Below are 10,038 nucleotides of genomic sequence, written 5' to 3' on the forward strand. Positions count from 1 at the left end.
AAAAACCCCCCCCCCCCCCCCAAAAAAAAAAAAAACAAGTCAGAAATCTATAGTTCTTCTTTCTTCATTTTGAGCCAGCAAGACTTCAAAATTTCAAGTTTGTTTTTGTTCTTTGATGGTGCTTTTTTATTTATCTTCAAATGTTCTTAACTCAACTAATGAATTTTATTCTTATAATTCAAAAGTAAACTTTTGCAATAATCAATCACTAAAATTGTTCTGCACGTTGATCCGAAATTTAAAAAACTCTAATAATAAAACGTGAAATGTTTTAGCTCAATTCGTTAGAAACAATTTTTAATGTCCAATTTTTCAATTTAATAATGCTTCGAAATCCATTTCTCAACAACAACAACAACTGCAATTCTCGAATTTTCAATGAAAGATTTAGAATTTGAAATTTAAAGCCCATAAAGACAAGTAGATATCTCAATTTGTTCTTCAAGTTCTAACTCAATAAGTTGAGAGATGACATTAGATAAATACTAATATCACACCTTAAAATAATACGTACGTGTATTTGACTCTTAAAATATTATTAGTGTATGAGAGAAGTAAAATAGGACGTATCGATCAAGGATTAAATAGGGTATGGCTTGAGCCCTATCCAAGCTTGGGAGATAGGGAAGAATTAGATGATGATTGTGGAAAAGAGGAAAAACGAACTAATAAGAAAGATTATAAGGTGACATAGAAGGAGGAAAAATTAGAGGTTACAGTAAGAAAAATGATAGTTTTTGAACGCTTGTATGTCATGCTAAGGTACAAAGGAAAATAAAAGAAATTGTACGGATTTGCCAAGACAAGAAAGAGGAAGGCTGAAGACCTAAAAGACATTATAGTAGTGCATTCAAATGCAACTAACATAACAGTCAACTGAAAGACATTAGCTAATTATCATCGAGGGGTTTGTTCCTAAAGAGTAATAACAGTTAATTGAATTAGTTAAGAAGGAAGATATATTCACACTTTTAAAACTTGTCAATATATTTCATTAAGAACTTAAACTATAATTTGTTCAAATTGAACATCAAAACACTTGATAAAGTGTTTCTATTAGATACTTTCAGCTCAAAATTTGGAGAAGTTTCAACACTTATTATCAAACATCCACTTTGTAGAAGCACACTTAAAATTTATATGAAGCTGAACAAGTCGTAAGCATGTTCCAATTAAGATCAATGTGTACAATTAAAAAAATGTAATATATTTTTAGTGATAAAAATATCTACATAATATATACTTGACATCATACATCGGAGCTTTTCCAAAATTTGAGTCAAAAGTGTTTAATAGAAGCACACTCTCCTGTGTTAAGGTGTTCAATTTGAATGGACTGTAGTTCAAACTAATGATAAATCTTCATTATTAACCAACAAGGATTGTGGTGGAACGATAAGTATTCCTTCATCTTTAATTAAAGGTTTGAGGTTGAGGTCCTCTTAGGTACGGAGTCGCCTTTGTTAGGAAGTGTTTTACCCTCAATGTGGGACTTTTCGGCACAAATTCGGATTTAATCGAACTCCAATGTAAATATCAGACATCGACACTAATCTAGATTTAGTCGAACTCCAATATGGGTATCAGACCTCGGATGTAAATCGGGGAAAAAGAATGTTCATTATTGAAGACAATCGATGGTCGAAATGAGTGCCACGATCTACCACTCTATTCTTGAAACGTGTGCATAAACAGCCAATCATATATATTTTGGCTAAGGGTTAGAGCATATATAACTTGATTCTCTTTTTATATAATTCATGAAGTGGCTGGTATGTACTCTGCATAACAAAACAAACATGTCACTAGTGTCACCTAGTCACCCATGACTTTTCTATCACAAAATTCCAACAAACTAATAACACTTCCTCAAACAACTTTTTTAAAAATATTTTTAAAAAAAAGTTATATGAGACATGAACCTTGTACATTAATCAATAATGCATAAGTTTGGTGTTAAAGAAAAAGGATATTAACACTTTTTTATAAGAGCAATGGTTTTTTAAACGAGTCATTTTTCTTGGGTTAAAATGCTATTGAAAATATTTCGTTTTTTGTGCTAAAAATTATTACAGGTCCCAATTGATTCAACAATTGGATTATTGGAGTTATCGGGTTATTAGTTTAGGATTTAGTCCATCAAACATAATATATATATATAGTCTACAAAGCATTCTTTTTATGTAGGATTTAGGAAAAACTCAGATTTTAATAGGGTGTAATATTATAGTTAGCATACCCTCATGCAAGCATCAATGTATATTCGTACTTGTAACTTATAAATTATACATAAATAACTCTATCACTACTTTAAAACTTCTTTTCTCCCTTAAATATCAATACATTTTTTTTATCCTCATGGTTTTTGATTAATCACATTTAACATTTAATTAATTGATATATGTACACTTTTGATCTCTCAAACTGTGAATTTTCTTAAATAATAAACTATTAAGTTCAATTCTAGAAGAAAGTGTGATTTATCTTTACTTTTAACTTTCTAAAAAGTATTTAAATAGCAAAATTTCTAAGTGGACAATGATTCTTCTTGTATCTATATCCAAGTAAAATTAACCTTAAATATAATTTAAATAGATATATAAGTATTTTTTATAAAATCTTTTCAACTATCTATATTTATCATTGTTTAAAGTAAGCCAACGAAAGTTCTTTATCCATATTAGTCATGCAAATCATATATATTTTGGCAAAGGGTTAAAGAGTCCTCTAGAACTTCTATCTCATTTTGGATTAGAAACTCAATAACAAAGATTGATGTTAATTTCAACATTTGATATCTAAATAGTATTCTCAATATCGTTGTTAAAAATTGTCTAAGTATAAATTTTTTATGTCTATATAATATTTCTTGAGATACAAAAATTTTCAAACATTTCTATTAGAATAAAATATTCCGCTTGTCTAGTTACTTTTATTTGTTTATTTATTTATTTTTCTTCAAAAACTTGAATAACCTCTATAAAAGTTTTTGGTCAATCATCTAGCTATTTCTAAATTGACAAAATCAAGGATCTCTTCGCTAAATAGTTAATTAAAATTAAATTAAATTAAAAGAACTATAAAAACCTTTTATTTTTCTAATTGAACCTATCATTGTAGAGATCCTCCCTACCCTTAGAAAACAAAATCATACTAGTTAGATTATTTTATCCTTGATAAGTTGCCATTTTTTGTATTTTATTTTTATTTATTTATTTATTTACTTATTTATTTATTTACCTTTTAATTTAATTTATCCTTGATTCTTTTTTGTGTACTTTATTTTCTAAGTTACACTTTTCATGTTTTTTTTTTTTTTATTTGCTTAACTTTTTTACTTTAATTTTACACTCGTGATTATTTACAAAATTAACATATATATATTTACTGATCCAGCAATTAGCTCGTGAAGATTTTCATTGGATTATCGTGATTTTCCTAGCGAAATATTAAATGAGCTAGCCGCCCTTTCTCCAGAAAAAAAAAAGTTATTTACTAAAAAAAAATTAATAATAATATATATATGTATATTGCAGCGATTATATTACGACAATTTCGTATTATCACCACAAATATAAAATAAAAAGATATTTTTTTCTAAACGTCATACTCCCTCTGTCTCTAATTACTTGTCCACTTTTGAATTGACACACCTATTAAGAAAGCAATTATTGACATATTGAGTTTACAATTGTACCTCTATTAATTATGAAGTGGATGAATAAAAAATTTAAGATTTTTAAGAAATTCTACATTTTTCAAAGTAATTAATTGAGGGTATAATAGGTAAGATTATTTTGTCCTTTCTTGATTTGTCAAAATGGATAAGTAATTAAAGACAACTATTAAAAAAAAGTGAACAAGTAATTAGGTATTAAATATTCTAATAGCAACCGTTAGTATTTAAATTACGGCGCTTGGAACCACTACTTATATTTTCTAACTTTTCTCTACTTTGAAAAGTGAATTAATTTAATTTTTTAAGAAAAAACCAAAGCTTGTAATTAAGGTGTCTATTAATAAACATTTAATGCCAAGTTGAAAGATTAAGAGGTCACTTGGTATAAGGGATTAGAGATAATAGTTTTGAAATAAAATATAAAATTATTTTATTTTGTAGAATATTAGTTAATCACAAAGTTATTTATCCTAACATTTATATTATAATAATAAGATACATTATTCCCCCCCATATATATATATATATATATATATATATATATATATATAAAATTCCGTCCCTGTCAACCGTAAACTAAAAAACAAAAACCACTAGCATAGAGATATTTTATTAATCATAACATATTTGAATTTACGTAAATTTAGTATTCTCTTTCTTTTTGGTTTGTTTGTATTGTTTTTTTAAATCAATTTTTAAAAGATATATCTCTTCCTTTTTTTGATAATTTTTAAATTTTAACTTTTCGATTAACATATTTAAGATCATAAAATTAGAGGACATTTTAATTCCACGTATTTATGATTTAAAATTGAATTCGCACAAAGAAAAATATTTAACTCCTTTATAGATTTAGTAGCAAGAAATGATGTAATTTATTAAAGATAGTTCTTCGCGTAAATGGCTTCAAATGGTGTTATTCCTCAGTAATAAGGGATCAATTTAGATAAACACGAGATTCAAAATATGTTATTCATTTTTCTTATATTTCATGTCAAGTTAAAACTAATAAATTAAGACAAAAAAGTATTTATTTTATTGAGATTCTATACATATATTAAATATTCAATATATTTATATTTATAATATCAATTTATATGTAAATTTAATTACTATAAAATATCAACTTAAATTTTTATAAAAACACAAAAATTTCAAATTTTGTTTTATAAAAAGTGTGGTCCCTTATTTATCGTTAATTTCTTAATCAGGGAATCAGTTTGATAGATTAGACCATTTTGATTGTGGGACCGAAAGATAAATAGAAAAACTCTAACTACTTCCTTTAATATTTTTATTTATCTATATATAGTATATATTTTGAAAATAGATATTAATTTTACTTGTTCGGTTAAAAATTAGGATATAATTATTTTTATTATTAGGTATGCATTACATATTTTGATTATTTAAATAATTTATAATAATTTAAAGTGATATAATAAATTTATTATTTTATTTATTATTTCTTTAAATTTGTGTTAAATTAAATATGGAAAAGTACATATAAACAGGTGGAGTACTTATATACTACTACAAAATCTATATTACTATTTTCATAGTCTAATTTTGTTGGGAAACTTTCCATTTATTAGAGGTCAATTTGACAAACTTTTTGTGCTAAATTGGACAATTTTTTTTATTTTTTTTTTAAATTTTTTTTAGCTATTATTTAAAACTTTAAATTCTTAATTTTCAACTTATATCTTCAACTTTTATGATTGCCGGAGAAAGTGAATATCGAATTTAAGAACTTTAATTACTTGTATGTAAAATCTCTTTATTATAATTTACAAGATTTATAAACATTTTTGATAAGTGAATTTTTGCTTCATAAGTAATATGAAGCCTCTTGTGTGAGTGAGTGAGATTTCTTTCTTTATTGGAAGTTAAATAAAATTAGCACTCGAGATTTATAATTGTTAGCTTTAATCATGTTATTTTGATTCCAACGTTTTTTGATTTATTTAGTTTTCATTAATACATCCCTAGCTTTGTAATTTCGAGAATATTGCCCAACATGAATTTGTATGTAATTCTAATATCAATATATATACTTTGTCTTTCTATTAGTAAAAACAATTATTACACAATTTGATTCTTTCTCAAAGAGTACTACTTTATTATTCCACTTTTTGTAATTTTTGCAAAATTAATATCCATTGTTGTTTTCGTCTAAAATATGATAATTAAGTTCTTGCCAAAAGAGTATATACTAATTTGTAACTCTGAATTATTATATTTGATTTACAAAAAAATATGTCTTATATTTTATTTTTCATCTTGATATATATATATATATATTATATATAGGAAAATATATATTATATTTCATGTTATATATATATATCAAATCAATGTGTTATCATTTTCAACCCTTTTTAGATATTTATTGCCTTTTTTCCCTTCTAAATCCAAACAAAATCGAAAAATAAAAAATATTAAATTGTTAATATGAAAAACTGCAAATGTGTAAAACCAAGCAAAGTTTTTTTGGTCAAATAATAATAACTAATTATGATCAAAGAATCATATGTATCATATGTGTTATTTTAAAGCTGACAATAAAATTCTAACTAATGAGATAAATATAATTTTAAAATAGGATAGGATGATTATGTTTATAAAAAATGTATTATGGAAGATAAGTGAATCAAGAATAGATAAAGCTACTCTCATAAGCAAAGCAGGGATCACAGATAGAACACCTTTTATTTTACTTTCTCAAAAACTATAATCCAACATCATTTGTAAATATTTATTTAGTAGGTCTATGGACAACAATTTAATAATATTTGAAAAAAAATCTTTTTTTTCTAAAGTTACAAAATTAGATATAAAAAAGTTATGTTTATGTTGTTTTGTATATATGTATTTTATGTGTCGTTTTTATGTATTTTGTATGTCACCGTAAAGGTGACTCAACAAAATAGGTTTATTAAAGCTAACTTTTACTAAGAGTCATACATATAGCTTTTTTCATATTTATAGCTTCTGGTGTTGTAGTTTTTTAAAATATATAATCTTTAATTTTACATAATAATATTATTGCTAATATTTATATTAGTGAGGATTAATTGAAGTTTATAAGATTTTAGTCATTTACTTGCAATACAATTTATAAGATGATATTGCATAAAATTTTCTTTACCAAATAAAAACATAAGTAGCTTACTTCAAAATTTTAAAATATTATCTAATATAAAAAGTAGACAATTTTTATCCGTATCAAAATATAATACAACGTATTCCTACAAACTTTTATCCGATAAGGTAAAAGTTCTCTTCCGGCAATGTAAAAGTTTTCTAAACTTATGTCTTGTGAATTAGATACTATAATACTATACAACTTATATTAAAGGGATAAAAATTAATAACCATCGATTTACGGAAAAAAAAATTAAAGATCATACTCAAATATAGACAATTCCTATCTGGATTAAACTTGAGAGACGGAGGCTATCATCTTTATTTAAGAATTTATCATGTCAAATCATTGAAAACGTAAAATTAACTATGAAAATATACTTAAATTTATGAAGACCAGACGAAACTTAATCATCTTGTAGTTAGTGGTCTTCTAGACCAATCTTTCACCGATAACAACTAACATAGTTATTCTTAATATATAACTAGATTCTTAAGGCCCGTGATACGGGCCCAATACAATCAATTATTAATCATTATTTGATAAATATTAAAAGGTATTTCTATAGCATTCTGATCAACATTAATTAATATTGATCCTGGTAAAAAATTTAGAATTAAAAAATATCAAAATATAACCATCAAAGAATATAGTGCATTGAATGGTGTTTCTCCTTCCTTAATTAAATATCTTAATTTTGAGTTTTGGATATGAAAAAAATTCTTAATAGAGAGCTCTATATCCGAATGGGCAACTCCAATATAAATATCAAATACTGAATAAAAAATATTAAATTAAATTAACCCAATAATATTTTAAAGTATAATTGATATTAGCGATGGGTTGATTCATTTTTTAAGTTGTAAAACTCTGAAGCATAATATTCAATTTATTTATTTATTACTATAAGACACAAATTTAGTAGGATTCAGAGTTAATTTGTCTGTTAGATTGGATTATATCTTATATAAAAATCATGAATCATTATGTATTATCATCTTGAAATCTATTTTATTCATTTCAATTAATCTGTCGAATTTTTCTTTATAATCTATTAAAAAGTAATGTCCCTTTTCTTTTCTTAGTTCCAACTCCACATAATCTATTAAAAAGTAATGTCCCTTTTCTTTTCTTAGTTCCAACTCTACATAACATATTTCAGATCACAAGATTAAAAGACATTTACTATATTTCACATATTTAAAATTTAAAATCACAAGATTCAAAAATCTTCCTTAATTTCTTAAACTTAATGCCAAGTCAATATAGAACAAAGAGATTAATATTTTTTATTTATCACTCATACATAAAAATTAGAACTAAGAAGCATGTTTCACTATTACAAGAAGTTCTATATATGTATAATTTGTCTTAATGAACATAATTTTTCTAGCATGATACAAATGTGTTTTTGGTTCTCTTTCTTCATGCACAATAACTTATAGGAACAAATATTTATTTTTATCAGTTTAGTGAAAAAATTTCAAACAATCTGAAAACATAAATGCATTTTCTCTGTTTTAAAAAAATCTATTTAGAATTAAATGCTAAATTAGCATGATATTTTAATACATAGATCATTACATATCGTATTGATTTCCTCATCCAGATATTTTATCTTATTCCAAAATTTATTCATAATTTTTAAAATTACTATTAATCATTTTCTATTTTTGTCATCTCTTTCTAAATATTAATCTACTTAAATTTATTTTACTTCTCTAATTAATGTATTGATTTTTCATGTGTTCCGATTCTTAACTTCTTATTTCAAACAAAAGAATAGAAATATTAAGTAAATAAAGTAAACAATCCGATTAATCTTAAATTTAAAATATTCTATTATCAAAATATTCTTATCATTAATGTACGTAAATTGAACACGAAAAATACTTATTATTTCTCTTTAATATTTGATTCGCAAATTTTAAAACTATTTATTTAAAAATTTAGTTAGTTTCTTAGTTTACTTTAATTTCATTTAATTTATTTATCCATTTATTTATTAAATTTTATTTTTATGTAATTTTTTAATACATTTTAAATCATGTTTGTTTCTTTTTATATTTATTTTAGTGCAAAAAGTAAAGGTGTTAATGAAATATAAATTGATTTAATAAATGGGTCCCACCATTTTTAGATAGTACGGCTACTTATGATTTTTTTTTTGCTTTTCATGATAGAAAGTACACGTGGCCATCATAATAATAGCAACTTGGTTGGGTAATCTGGGAAATTCAATAATTTTGCAGCAGAAAATACAATTGTTTTAAGCTGATAATTTTGATAAAATGACAAAAGTGCCCCTGATCGTCCTGGTCGTCTTCACTCTTCTATATAATAGAAATGTATATGCAAGTCAAGAAAAAAGTCAAATAATATCTCACTTGGATTTATAATTATGTTACCTTATGAGCTCAAAATATTTGCGATCATAATATGAAGTAACTCAAAATAATGGTGTTATATTAAAAATATAAAGGTTCTTAGAAATATTAATTATTTTTTTTGTCCTTTACTAAAAGACTCTAAAAAAAAGACAAAATTATCATTTTTTTTCTTCAAATTATTAATTAATTAGCTTTATTATAATAATATTTAAAATTGAGGAATTTTACATTATATGGTAAGAAGAAAATAAATGGTAAATAATATTTGGAGATTTAATAATTAAGAAATTTTAAAATATATGATAAAAGAAAGATATATTTTAAAATTAAGGAATTCTAAAATATATTTTAAGAAAAAACATATTCAGTATTAAATAGAGCATATCCGTTATGTGATTTGCGCTTTTAATTGATTCCCAATTTTATTTTAGTTAAATACTAATTTTGATAATTTAGGAGGATTTAGTGTCAATAAATATATTTTTAGAATTATTATGTCTTTCCTATTTTTTTTTCCTGTTATTGCTCCTTGACAATTCTGTTTAGGCGTGTGCTTTTAGCTTTTTGATAGATGCGTCTTTTATTATTTTATTACTAGAAAGCAATGGCCCGTGTCAGCACGGTCCCAATATTATTAAGTTATTTCTTATTTTTTGTTAAGTTTGTTTTTACGTGAAATTGGAGAAAAGAAATTTGATGGATCTAAGGTGGTGTTCGTTATGTAAAATGTTAATTTTTCTATATTTGATCAGTTAAAATCTTTGCAATATATTTTCTCTAGAAAATAATTTTTTTCCTTTTAAAATGAGGAAATGATTTCT

The sequence above is a fragment of the Solanum tuberosum genome, unplaced genomic scaffold, assembly GCF_000226075.1.
Source record: "Solanum tuberosum cultivar DM 1-3 516 R44 unplaced genomic scaffold, SolTub_3.0 scf00526, whole genome shotgun sequence".
Taxonomy (NCBI): domain Eukaryota; kingdom Viridiplantae; phylum Streptophyta; class Magnoliopsida; order Solanales; family Solanaceae; genus Solanum; species Solanum tuberosum.